The sequence below is a fragment of the Sceloporus occidentalis genome, unplaced genomic scaffold, assembly GCF_023333645.1.
Source record: "Sceloporus occidentalis isolate IW3139 unplaced genomic scaffold, rSceOcc1.0.p SCAF_103, whole genome shotgun sequence".
NCBI classification, from domain to species: Eukaryota; Metazoa; Chordata; class Lepidosauria; order Squamata; family Phrynosomatidae; genus Sceloporus; species Sceloporus occidentalis.
This window is the reverse complement of record NW_028317083.1, coordinates 3144247-3157831: the sequence shown is the minus strand read 5'-3', so window position 1 is coordinate 3157831 and position 13585 is coordinate 3144247. Positions and strand designations below refer to the sequence as shown.

The 13585-nt window shown below is 40.6% G+C and overlaps 1 protein-coding gene across 1 annotated transcript in view; it reads left to right on the top strand.

The window, feature by feature from the left end:
- Nucleotides 1-13585, top strand: part of LOC149283540 (mitotic spindle assembly checkpoint protein MAD1-like) — a 236526-nt gene that overhangs the window by 15266 nt on the left and 207675 nt on the right. The gene's annotated exons all lie outside the window — the stretch shown is intronic.

The following is a 13585-nucleotide window of genomic DNA, read 5'->3' as shown; positions in this document are numbered from 1 at the left end:
AGTTTTAAAGAGTTGTAGTTTATGGGTTAATTCCTTGGGTTTTCATTTAATTGATTTTTTCCCAAGTAAAAAAGCAGGAATGTAAATGTTGTAGGTTTGCGAGCAGAGCCCTCGTTACCTCATCTATTGGCTTCTAGGCACGTAGCCTCCATCTCTTGCAGAATACAAGTCTGTCTCATACTAATGAGCCCCCATCAAATGCAAATTAGATCTATTATGTAAAAATTAGTCTTTCACATTTGCAAATTTGCTATCCTGGAAACCGCGAGGCTGCCGTCCTGAAGGTCGAGAGTGGGTGAATGCGTTTTTATTATAGGAAATCCATCGTGGGGCCGGCTGCCGTGCCCGTCGAGGGGCTCGCTCGTAGGAGCGGCAGGTGCTTGGCACACAGACACCGGAGCCCATGCTATAAGCGCGTTTCCCACGTCCCCCGAAACCTTGTCTGCTGAAGTCGGATGAGGCTAAGCAACTGCCTTAAATGAAGGCTGAATGAATGAAAGCAAACGCATGCTGATCTTGCGCAATGTTGAAAAGGTTAAACAAGGACATTCTAACACGGAATGTTTTAGACTTTCTTTTTGTCGTTGAGTTTTTCCGGTAAGGGCACATTATACAGTTGTGCCCTCCGTCCATTACCAACCCCCTAATAGTGAGCCCCTCTAAACAGGCTTGCCGCCTCGCCTAGGTTCATCACCGCCTAGGTTTTCGCCACAATGCAGCACGCTGATCGCCTTCAATGCATCCTTCTGTCTGATGCCCCTAATCTTTATCTGAACGCCGTATCCGAACCTCGCTCTAAGCCCTGACCACACACCCGCCTTACTATTTCACTGATATCACGGCTCGTTTCCCTGGCGTTCCAGTAATCTGTAGCTTCTACACACATTTTAATTTTTTTTTATTTTTAATCCTATACTGACCCCTCAGCGGGAATGGAATCCTAGACTATGAACTCAAATTTTTTCCTTTTCTGACTCTTGTACCCTGTGTCTGCCTTCTTTCTTTTTTTTTTTTCTTCATGCAGATGGGGTCAGTTTTCCCAAATTGTGGCTCCTACAGTTAAATAACCCTATTTAATGTATGTTTAAAATAAGCTATATATATATATATATATAATGTATAATGTGTGCCCAAATGGGTGATAAAACATAGAATAGATGAAGAGATAATGATAAGCTGCATTGTAGATGAGCCGCGTTTGAATATTTATTCTTTATATTTTGCGGAATCAACCGCTTCTTACTGAATAAATGTAAGGATTGACAAATATTCGGGAGTGATGGGATGCGACATTGTGCAAAATGAATGGTTTTAGAAGTAACGAGAGAGCTACTTCGTTTTTCTGAGTTGTCAGCAAAAAAAAAAAAGAATGAACGTAAATATAGATTTACTCGGATAACGTTATATGTAGACATACCATAGAGCAGGGGTTCTCAAACTGCGGCCCTCCAGCTGCTGCAGGACTACATCTCCCATAATGCTCCTTCAGCTAAGGGGCTGGCGGAGGAGTATGGGAGATGTAGTCCTGCAGCAGCTGGAGGGCCGCAGTTTGAGAACCCCTGCCATAGAGGGTCTAAATAGCTTTGATATCATGTAGGGAATGTTTACTGACTGGGAATAGGCATAAGGCCTGGGGGGCTGATTAAGCCGTCTGTACATCGGTAAAAATAGGCGAGCTACATGGGTGAATGGGACGGCTCTGCCGTTAAACCCCATGTTTCTATTTTTTGGTATGGTGAGCTTGGAATCCTCTTATACTGGAGGTCGGAAGAATTATGGCCCTATGGGATAGGCAGTATCTCGTGGGTTTTGACCGAATGCATGTTGCGCTCCAAAAGTCCTGACGTTTTACAACCAGAACATAGGAACCACCACCCCAATCTTTTCCTTACTCCATGGTGTGATAGTATAAGTTCTGCCGCTCCAAAGCAACCTAGTAAAATAGTTGTTTTTTTAGAATTGCTTTTTGCTGAGAATCTTCAATAATGTCCGCCTAAGGGGCTGATAACCGGGATGAGGTCAAATGTCCACCAGATACGAAGCTGAAGGTCAGTAGTAGATGGAAACCATATATAGCAAGTGTGCTTTCTGGAAATCCGGATCCATGACCCAATGCGCATGATCCGATAAGACTCTGGTTCAAAAGAGACAACCCAGATACATTGTGTGTATATGTGTATGTATGATATATATATATATATATATATATATATATATATATATATAAATAAATAAATAAATACACAATGTAATATGTGTGATCATGTCTCGACATTTTAGGTGTCCAGATTAGGACACCTTGGTTACGTGTGGGTAGAAACACCCATTTACCTTCCTGGCCTGCCAGCCCACTTTAACCCCTTAACGTCCATTGCCGGGTCAGGCACGTCATGCAAAACGGTCACTTAACGACCTATGACGTGCCTGACACGTCATCAGACTTAAACAAGCTTAGAAAGTGATCAATGATCACTTTCTAAGCTTAAACGGTGTTGCTGTAATGCCTCGATGTCGAGGCATTCAGCAACACCGAGATCGGCATGATGGGCCATGTCTGGCCCCTCCCCGGGGCGTCAACAGCCGCCATACATTGTATGGCGGCGGACGCCCGTTTTAAAAGCGTTTAGGAGGCGATCAACGATCACCTCCTAAACTTCAATGGTGTTGCTGGAATGCCTCGATCAGGAGGCATCCAGCGACACCAAACACTTACCTCTTGATGGACTGTGACCGCTCCGGAGAGCGGTCACAGCCGCAGCTGCACGCAGTCTTCACCATCCGCAAGATGGCGGCGGTCCGGGAAAAAAAATAATAAAGTTGAAAAAGTTCGCTAGACGGTCTCCTGACCTTCTAGAGAACTCTGGCTCCACTTGCTGGTTGAATACAGGTACTGCATTCAACCATACAAGTCAATGGAGGCCAGCTTTTTTGATTAGTAAAATATTTAAGAAAAAAAATAAAAAAAGAAAAAGCTTAAAAAAAACATGGTAACATTTAAAAATTATTATGCTTTAGAGGAACTATCCAGTTCCAGCAAAATGTAAAAAAAAAGTCCAAAAAGAGTAAAATAAATAAAATAAAAAAATAAAGTTTATTATTATGAGCAAGTGCTAAAATTAGCGCTGTATCTTCCCAAAAATCCTGACGTGGAAAAATTTAAATAAAAGCATTTCAAATACCCAAGGGGTGTCTAATTTAAAAAATGAATGGTTTGATGGGGTAAATTGGAGTGGCCGGGCTCAAAGATAGGGCATAGGCACAGACTGACCGAAATGGGGAAAAAAAAAAGCGCACTTCCAAAATGTGGCATTTTAACCTCAAACACCAGACAAACCCATACATGTGGGGTATGAATGAACTCGGGAGATGTTCCTGAACACATATTAGGGTGTTGTTTGATAGTGACGTATACCTGGAGCTATAAATTTATACCCAAAGTACAATTTGTGTGAAAAAAAAAATAAAAAAAAATACTACCACAAAGTGTGGCAAAGGCTGGTGGTAGAATCTGATGCATGGAAAGGGTTAAATACTACCATTTTAAGTACCTTGGGGTGTCTAGTTTTCAAAAATATATGGTTTTATGAGGTAAATTGTAGTGGCCAGGCTCAAAGATAGGGCATAGACACAGACTGACCAAAATAGGGGAAAAAAAGCGCACTTCCCAAATGTGGCCTTTTAACCCCAAACAGCAGTCAAACCCATGCATGGGTGGTATCACTGTACTCGAGAGATGTTATTGAACACATATTAGGGTGTTGTTTGATAGTGACGTATACCTGGAGCTATAAATGTATACCCAAAGTACAATTTGTGTAAAAAAAAATACCAAAAAAATACTAACACAAAGTGTGGCAAAGGCTGGTGGTAGAATCTCATGCATGGAAAGGGTTAAAATACTAGCATTTGAAATACCTTGGGGTGTCTAGTTTTCAAAAATATATGATTTGATGGGGTAAATTGCATTGGCCGGCTTCAAAGATACCCGAAATGGCACATGGGGGGAAGAATTACCAGATTTGGAAAAAATGGTTTTGAAATAGCAAAACGCTACCTGTACTTAATGCTCCATAACGTGCAGAAAAAAGCAAAAAAACATAAAAACATTGGGTATTTCCAAACTCAGGACAAATAGTAGAATATATTTAGTAGGTTTTTTCATTAGCTTTTTTGGATGAGTAAAAGATTTTTGGGGTAAAAGTCAGAAAATGTGGGTTTTTTTTTTACATTTTTCATCATATTTTATTATTTTTTTTATGGGAAATTAGATAATATGATTAAAACAATGGTATCTGAAGAAAGCCCTTCTTGTCCTGAAAAAAACAACATATAATTTGTGTGGGTTCACTAAATGAGTGAAGAGAAAATTACATCTAAACACGAACACCGCAAAAATATTAAAACAGCCTCGGTCCCAATGGTACAATAGGTAAAACACAGCCTGGTCCTTAAGGGGTTAAACAGGACAGTTGGGAGGTATAAGTTTCCCAGACACCTGTTCATTCTTTACTCTTAACCTTCTTCGCTTTAAGACCTTGTGCAGTCATTTGTAACTCCTCATTACAGACAGAAGGAACATGATATCGAATTTTTTGGGTGGGTTTGATGGGTCTTCAGAAACTTGCATTAATGGGATGTCTTGTCTCGGGATCCGGGGATCAGGTGACATCGGGGCTGTTTGTAATTGGGCATTTTTGTTGCAGCACGCAGCCCCCCCCCCCCCCCCCCCCCGTTCCCTTATCTCAACTCTGGTTTTGAATGAGAACGAAAGAATCCTCTAAAAACCTTGAAGCAAAGGGCACCGGTCCATTGTCCGGGGCTTAGAACTTACTAATGCAGGAAGGGCCGGCGGATCGAGAACAACTAAATCGCGTCGCGTCTATTATCAGCATTGTGCTCGGCGAACGTTTTATCAATAGATGGTATCAAAGCAATTTGCCAGCGCTGTCTACTGCTGATTGCAGCGAGATGGTGCAACAAAAAAGGGTTTAACGAATAAAAGGACCAGGGAAATGAGCTAGAAGCTGAGCGAGGAGGAAAAAAAATGATGAATCATGATTAAGGAAGAAAAAAATAAGGAATTTAAGGGCAAGTGCGCTGGTAAAAAAAAATAGGTAAATTTTAAAGAGGAAATAGAATTGATGCTTCACTTTTTATTTTTTTTACTCCGAAGCTTCAAAAATATGTGAGGACTTTGATTGGGGGAAGGGAGTCGAGGACAATCTACTGGTCGTCATCTCCGGCTTTGTTCGGCTTCCGAACTCGGTCGCACTTTGGTTCCGAATACCCTCTGGTGCCCTTTAAATTATTAATTAGCCGACAAATACTTTGAATTTTCACAAAACAACCCCCAAAAAAAGGTAACCTCTATTTTTGATATCCAGTATTTGATTTTGATCTGTTGGAATGAACAAGCGTGTGCAGGGTTCCGTTCTTCCAAATGATTTGTAATTCCAGCCCCATGGAAAAGCCATGGTTGGGAGATACAGAGAAGCAGACAGAGGTTACTGTACTGAAAGGGTGGTAGATGAGTGGAACAGCTTTCCAGCAGAAGTGGTAGAGGGTAATATAGTGAGGGAATTAAAGGATGCATGGAATAATAATATGGCTCCTGAAGCTAAGACGAGACCAACGACAGGCAGACTAGACAGGTGGAATTGGTCTGATCTGCCGGCAAATTCTGTTTCAATGTTAAAAAAAACCCCCAAAGCATAATCGTTTTAATGGAAAAGACCCGTCTTTGAGTATTTTATGATTTTTCAACGGCCTTTTTAGGTTGCACATTTTCTCTGTATTCTGATTTATTCTCGAAATTATTTTGGATCTACTCGGCCATTAAACACTTGCCTGAAGCGCATACAAAGTTTACTCTAAGGAGTTAGATTGCTTAAAGTAATGCAGATTAAATCAGGGAGGTGACTTAATAAACAAAAGACCATTATCTGCTTTTTTTTTTTTTTTTTTTTTTTAAGACTGTGAAGATAACCAGCTTTCTTGCTTTTTAGTGAGCCGATAATTTTTATAAAAACAAAAACAAAAAAAAGAATAGTTTTTAGTGCTTTTTGTGGGTGTGGCCACAATATCTACCCAATTTACATTTTGTATTATTACGACCACCAAGCAGAAATATATTAAATATTATAAAAATAAAGAAACTAAATGCCAACCGCTTTGAGAGTTCTTGCTTTTTACACTTTGGAAGTATTAATAATTATTATTAATAATAATATTTTTTTTATTTATTATTATAATAATATATCACCATCATATTCCGCAGAGCTGTACAATTTTTAATTTTTTTTTTAAATTAAATAATTTCATGTAAGACGCTTTCCAGCCACCTGATTATATGGAAAAGTACGAGACGTTGTCCGGTAGATCACGACCACAAAGATTACACTGATGGATGAGCCTGTTTGCTGTGGCAGTCTAGTTGGACTTCCCGTTCATTAGCGAAGAATATTTAAGTACGGCTCTTTACGGAGACGGCGATGGATGTGTTGCCCGTTCTCCCCCCGTTGGGGGATTTTCGGCGAGCGATGTGAATTTCACCGCTGGCTTTGTATTAGTTTTGTTCGGCTGCGTGTATTGGTTTCAGATTCGGCCCCTACAGTGTTTTTAATGACTGTTCTTTTATTTCCCGCGGGGGCAAGAATCCGTGCGAAGCGTTGGGTTTATTTCTTGTTGTTGTGTATGTTGTCTTACACAGCGGAGCACGGGGGCAGTAACGATCAGCCGTAGATGCTTTAATGCTTACCACGTAGAATTTTCAGCTACCAGCACCGCTTTCTTATGCAGATAAAACACTCCGGCGATGGAATATTATTTACGTGTAATTGGATTACTGTTGGACACGCTGGCTTATACGTTTTTTTTTTGCGGCTCAGCTAGAAACATCTTGAAGGAACGCTTTGAAACCGGGAGGGCGTTCTGGAGTTGATTTCTCGGATAAGTTAAGCCTTTATAAAACGTACTTTTTTTGGCCAACGGTCAGCCCTATTGGGGAATTTCAGAATTTTAGCTGATGTAAAACGCCGGTTTATTTCCTCGACATATTTCCTTTTGTAAAGGAATAAACATCTTGAATAGATCAGACAATGCCGAGTTCCAGGTAGATTGGATTACTGGCGATGGAGACTCGGCTCAGATTGGATTGGGCATGTTTATCGACGCAGGGAAGTGTTTTATAATACAGATTACCTGGGAGCCAGCTCGTTGTGGAGCCTCTCGGTATGGGTTTGATTTATAGACGGATGGGGTAGATATCCCATCCGTGCCACCAGAAATGGGGTAATAACGGCCATTTTATTCTTGTGAAACTTCACTGGGAATGGTGATGACATCATAACTCACACAACACAACGTTTCTGTGTTTTCTTTAATTTATGTTGATGGAAATGCCACTACATGATTCACACCAGAGGCTGAGGAAACTTTATCTTCAGTCTTTCTTTCTTCTCCAGTTATGTCTCCTGGTTTTTCTTCCTCTGTCCGCCATCTTGCAGTTCACATTTTTTTTTTTTTGGCATAGTTGTTTTAGTTGGGGAGCCCTGGTTGAGAGAGCCAGATCTCATCTTCTATCACGCTGTGCTGGGTAGGAGCTTTAGTGACCCCGATCAGATGGACCTAAGAAGCCTACGATCCTTCACAACCATCGTGCTGCCCCCCCCCTCCGAAGCACCAGCCTATGGTCTTTAACGGCTAACCCACCTCTGCCCCATAACATAATATCGCAATAAGACTGCTAATATCGAATGCACTTTAAAAAGGACTTTTTTTTTACCAAGATGGTGGTATATAAATGGAACAGCCTCTCAGCAGAAGTGGTAAAGGCTAACACAATGAGGGAATTTAAAAATGTGTGGGATAGACATATGGCTCCTGAATCTAAGATGAGACCAACGACTGATTAGGGTTTGATGAAAGACTAGATGGGTGAAAGGGTTAATCTTGTAGCACATCTGTCAGATTTGTAGCGCCCCCTTCCCCGCCGCTTGGCTCTGGATTCTGGTCCATTCCCTCTGATTCCTCCCCTGTACTTTATGACGGTATACTCGGGCGTTTGGCTGCCACTGAATAAGCTGTTCCCTGCCCCCTGTACAATAAGCGCTGTGTACGCTCGTATAGCGATTAGCATGCTTTTGCGTTTGTGTTTTTTCTATTTTTTTTCCAGAACGTGCCACTCTGACAGAAGCGTTTGCATGCACAGACGTCCCTCTGCCAAATTAATTTTACTTAATTATCTCTCAGGGCTAAGCTTGAATACATTTTATGGTAAATTCTCCGTTTCTCCCTCTTCTGAACGCAACTGACTTAATATCCTTGTTTTAAAATCTGATTAGAACTAAAATTGAGTTTTTTGAAGTCTGGTTATCCTGTGAAAAGGAATTTTTAAACCTAATTAGGAACAGATTTGCTTTTTTTTTTTCCCCCCATTGAAAAAGTTAAAATAAAATTTGTTAATGAACTCTCCCTATGCACTCTGGGGGGGGGGGGGGGGAGACCCAAACATCTGCACGGCGTTCTTGTTCTGACGGCGTCCACACCTTCTTACTCTGCTAGTTCCTTTAAATCCATTTAAGATTCAGCTACAGAATCAATTGGTTGGTCTTAAGGACGTTTTCATTGGATGATGGATAGGCGCCTATACAAGTTGGAAATACGTTTCTCATAAAGTTATCACTGTAATGTATTTCTCCTTAAAATAAGAATGTAGTTGTTGCTCACCTTAGTTTAAGCATTTATTATATCACTTGTATTAATACAGAGGCAATGATTAACCTCTTCATCTTCGTGTAGTGGTCCTCATACTAGTCTATGAGCTGCACTAATCTCCAGGGGACATCAGCTTTGTCCTTCGAGAAGATCCGCAGCCTGGTCAATAAGAGGACTGGAATCGCGCCCCAAAAAGGTTTCTGCCCAAAACGTTCTTCCATGTTGTAGGCAGGGCTCTCCTCAACGTCATGTTTACCCATTGTACAGCGCTGTGGATGGTGGCGCCGTATCAATCAATAAATAAAACGTTCTTCGTCAAGCCTTGGGATTGTCTGCACTCGATGTCCCCCCGCAGAAAGTCTGAGTGCGACTCGAGAGTTTTAGACTAGATACATTTTAGTTACTATGTTGTGTTTTAGTTGTTGCTGATCACAAGCGGCATGGAGTGGTCCTTGATGTCCACTAACTTTAGGACTTTGGGTCATTAGTTATTCTCTACACATTCTATACAAATACTTTGTAGATGATTCACTTATGAGTCTAGCGCATCAATTTCCGCGACATGGTGGGACATTGTATCTATTTACTGAAAATAGAATACTTTGTGAACTACTATTTTCCATCTGGAACCGGGACATCGGTTTTCCAGAAGTATTTTCAGTAACATTTGCTAATTTTTTCGTCTAATACAAGAGTAGTATCTCAAATTAGTGCAAAAGCTGGTTTCTGAGATTAATTCCCCCCCCCCCCACCAAAAAAAGTTTAACTGTTGGTCAACGTTTATTGGACCTCATTATTAACAGCTCAGTTAAACATAATTAAGTTGCTCTGGAAGAGTAGTTTTGGCAGGGATTTCCGCCAGAGGCAGGTTTTGCTGTAATGCAGTAGAGACTCCATTATTAGAAACCAGGAGCGGGACGCGTTCCTGAAATAACAATTATTAGTGTGTGTACCATTAGGCTGTATTTAGCCATCTGTATAAACATGTCGTTCCAAAAAATGATCAAATTCTGTCTTGCATGATAACAATTAAAGGGACGCTTCACGGCCCATGCAGTCCCACCAACGATGAATACATATTAAAGTACTTTAGCTTCAGCGCTGCAGCACACAGGCCCCATTATGGTAAATTCTTTCCACTAGTTTAGACTGACTGAAGCAGCCTTTCAATGGCTGGAAAAAACCGGGAGGACTTTCTAGGCGTCTTGCCGGACCCTCTGGAACTCACGTGAGTTGCCCCTGGAGGTGGCTGGTGGTGAGGATACTAGGTGAGAGCAGCTGCAGCAGGTGATGTATTTAGCCGAACATCTCTCCTGCGACCCATTGAGCCGAGGGGTAGGGAAAAGGGGTAAATTAATTCTGCAGAATTATTTAATTTACTATTTTATATAGCACCATCATATTCCGTAGCGCTGTACAATGGGTAGGACATGACATGTAGTATATAACATAATAATTTGACTTACAGAACAACAGGTGAGGAGGATTTGAAAGGTGAAGAAAACGTGGTGTTCTTCTTATAATGTTCATCTTTTATTAATAATAATATATTATTATTATTATTATTTTTCATTATTACTATTATAATTATCCTTTATCACTATTATTATTTATTATTACTATCCTTTATCACTATTATTATTATTACTATCTTTTATCATTATTATTATTATTATTATTACTATCCTTTATCACTATTATTATTACTATTCTTTATCATTATTATTATTATTACTATCGTTTATCACTATTATTATTATTATTATTATTACTATCCTTTATCACTATTATTATTATTATTATTACTATCCTTTATCACTATTAGTAATAATTATTTTCATAATCTCACTCAGACTGTTTTGTTGCAGTGTAAGTACATTTTATTAGCTGGCGTTAGTGTCTCTTTTCACTCTGCGACCTGAAAAATTGGAAAGTTCTTATTGCATTTATGAGCGTTGTGATAAATGTGGCTTCCCCCCCCCCCCCAAGGCTGCTCTCCATGATTTAGCGTTCTCCTCTCTCGTGATTTATAGGGACCCACAACAGATATCAGTGCCGTACGCACTTATGAGTGCCGAAAGTTTTATTGATGTTTGATTTTGAAGAGGTTTTCTTTGGAAACTCTTTTTTTTGTGGCTGAACGATTCGATGTTGTTAAATTAAATGAAGAAGAATAAACTTTCCGAGTGTAGAGCGCTCTTTATTAGTGTGACGTTACTGCTGTCACTGTGGGCTAGGCGGGCAGACGCTGTAAAATAAGATTAGGGAGGATGAAAAATTTATGTTTTTACGTTAGAAACATTATTAGTGGTAAAAATTTTTTTTTTACAAAATTCTCTGTTGAAAATGTAATTATAGCAATGAACAGAAAAATTGGAAATAATACTATGCGGGAGAAGAAGCTAAAGGAATCTAATTACCGGCCTTAAGTTTTATTTTAGGGCTCTTGTAAAATTTTAAGTTCAAAAGTAACACTAGAGGCTTATAAAAAAGCTAAAAAAAAAAACACTACAAGGGGGGCTTCTAGGTTTTTGAGGTCCTAAGCAAATCTATTTATAGGGGCTCCTATCATACATAAACTAAGCAATATAATATCTATGGTGACATGTTTTTGTTACAGAGGTTTCACTTTATGAAGAATATAGAAACATTTTCTCTTTATCCTTTTAAGGGGCTGATTATACCAGTGGGGGCTTTAAGCAGCTGTTTAAGTCTATCCTGACCACAAAGCAAAGCCAACAACCAGGAACGATGTTATATTTTACACTAATGGATCGAATCGGCTTAAATGACTCTTATATGGCTGCAGATTCCGTGCGTCTTCGTTTGGGTGAAGAACACGTTTGACGATTAGGTTCCTTCTCCTAAAACCTTAACGAGAGGAGAGCAGACTGTTTCCGGTCAAATTAGAGAATGAGGAGAGAACGGGCACCAGATGTAAAGATTTTTCACCATATATCCACTCAGCCACTGGCTTTGTGTGGCTGTTGGACCATTGTTGGTTACGCACGGGACCCGAGGTAAAGAAAGATGCCATCCCTCCAGAGAATGTGGGATTGTTAGAGTGATGGTGGGAATCCAGGTCTAACTGGAGACCTTAGCTGTGTAGAAAGTATTGGTTCTCTGCTCCGGGGCTGTTGGTGGCCAGGAAGGTCACCACATGGGAGTCTGTTCACCAAAGGGGTTGTTGGCAGGAGAGTTACAGTTTCAACTCCTTGACATTATGAGCTTCTGCTGCAGAAAGAGTTGAGTGGCCCTGTATTATGTATAGTTAAATCAGAGGGTGTTCTCTTTACACATTGGGTTATGCATTTTACAGGGCCATCTCGGCTCTTCCACCTGGAGGAACCTGCCTGTGTTGGGTTTTCATAGTACAGTGTGAAGTGAGGGAGATGAAACCACAACTCTCGCTTTAATGAATGAACCCCAGTCCTATGGTTCCCCAAACCCAATATTGCTTTTATTTGGATGCCCAAACACGTCCTGCCACCTAATCCCGCTTCCTATCACCGTGCGAGGCTTCGGCCAGATCCAAAGATCTTTGCGCTCTCGGAATATTACTTCCAGAGAGGCTTCCACGTTGCGTTGCTATAGACTTGGGGGCTTTTTTTTCTTTTGTTTGTATGAATGAAATGTGCAATTTAATAAATTGGCAACTTCATTCCCCAACCTAAAGGTGAAAACAGATTATTGTACCGTGCTTTGAAGAAATCATTAAAAGAAGAAAATCACACACCAGGGACGTCTTTTCAAAACCATCAGCGAGGTTGGTGCATCCGCACAAAATAACACAACGGCCATTGGCTCTACAGAGCAGAAACAGCAAGTCAGCATAACGGATTGTCGTGTCTGTGTTACCATTTTCTGTACAAAACGTGTAAAGAATGAAAGGAAACCTTTTCTGTTAGAGAGACCCGGGGGGGGGGGTGCTTTTCATTCCTACTCTTCAACCTCAACTCTTGATCACTTGGGCCTGTTTCGAGTAAATCGAGTACAAATGCTCATTAGATAGGACAGGACTTCACCCAAAACCCATACATTCTTCTTATTTTATTAGCCGTGGAATTATTCCTTATAAAGGATAGGTACGTATTGATAAGTACGAGTTACCAGTTGCAGAACACCTTCTCCTGATGGACCCATAATCACCCCGGGCGTGAAAACGTCAGGATCTGCTCTGACGGCTCGACAGCAAATGTATCTTAAATGTGAAGTTCGAAAAGCAGAGCGGATTCAAGCAGAACAAGAACACGGCGGTGTCTCAAGGGTCTCTTGGGTTTGTTTCATTGGAGCTCAGAGTTCTTATCAATCGTTGATGATCTGGAAGAAGTTTCCAGTTCTGCGTATGCAGCCGTTATATGGGGACATGTTTTACGTTTTGTTTTACGTTTGGTCTTCTTGGACGTTTAGTTGCTGATCAAGGACAGTTAGGATATTGTGGATGTCAGATCAGACCAGATGGTGGAGATGCCGGTGAAGTGTTGTCTTCTGCACTTGCTGATCAGTAAACATTTGGTGAGGGTGCGGCGGGACCGACATCAAGAGAAGACTTTCGACGATTTCCCCGTCTTTCCCAATAGAAAGCGTTCTACACCATTCTGAAAGTTTGGAAAACGCTGTTTATTTGTTAGAGACGCACAGATGGAGTTTTCTGCTGTTGACATTTTTTTAAGCAAAACCTCTTTACTTCCGAGCTCCTTATGATCTGTTTTCACATACGGATGGGGAGAGAAAACGGCAAAAACTGTCTCCTTTTGTGTTTTTCTTTTGTAAGTAAAAAGGTTGTGGTTTTGATTTCAACGACTTGGCTCATCGTCGCCAACTAAATAAAGGCTTTGGTGCATCGGTTTCAAATATTTTATGCAGTTGA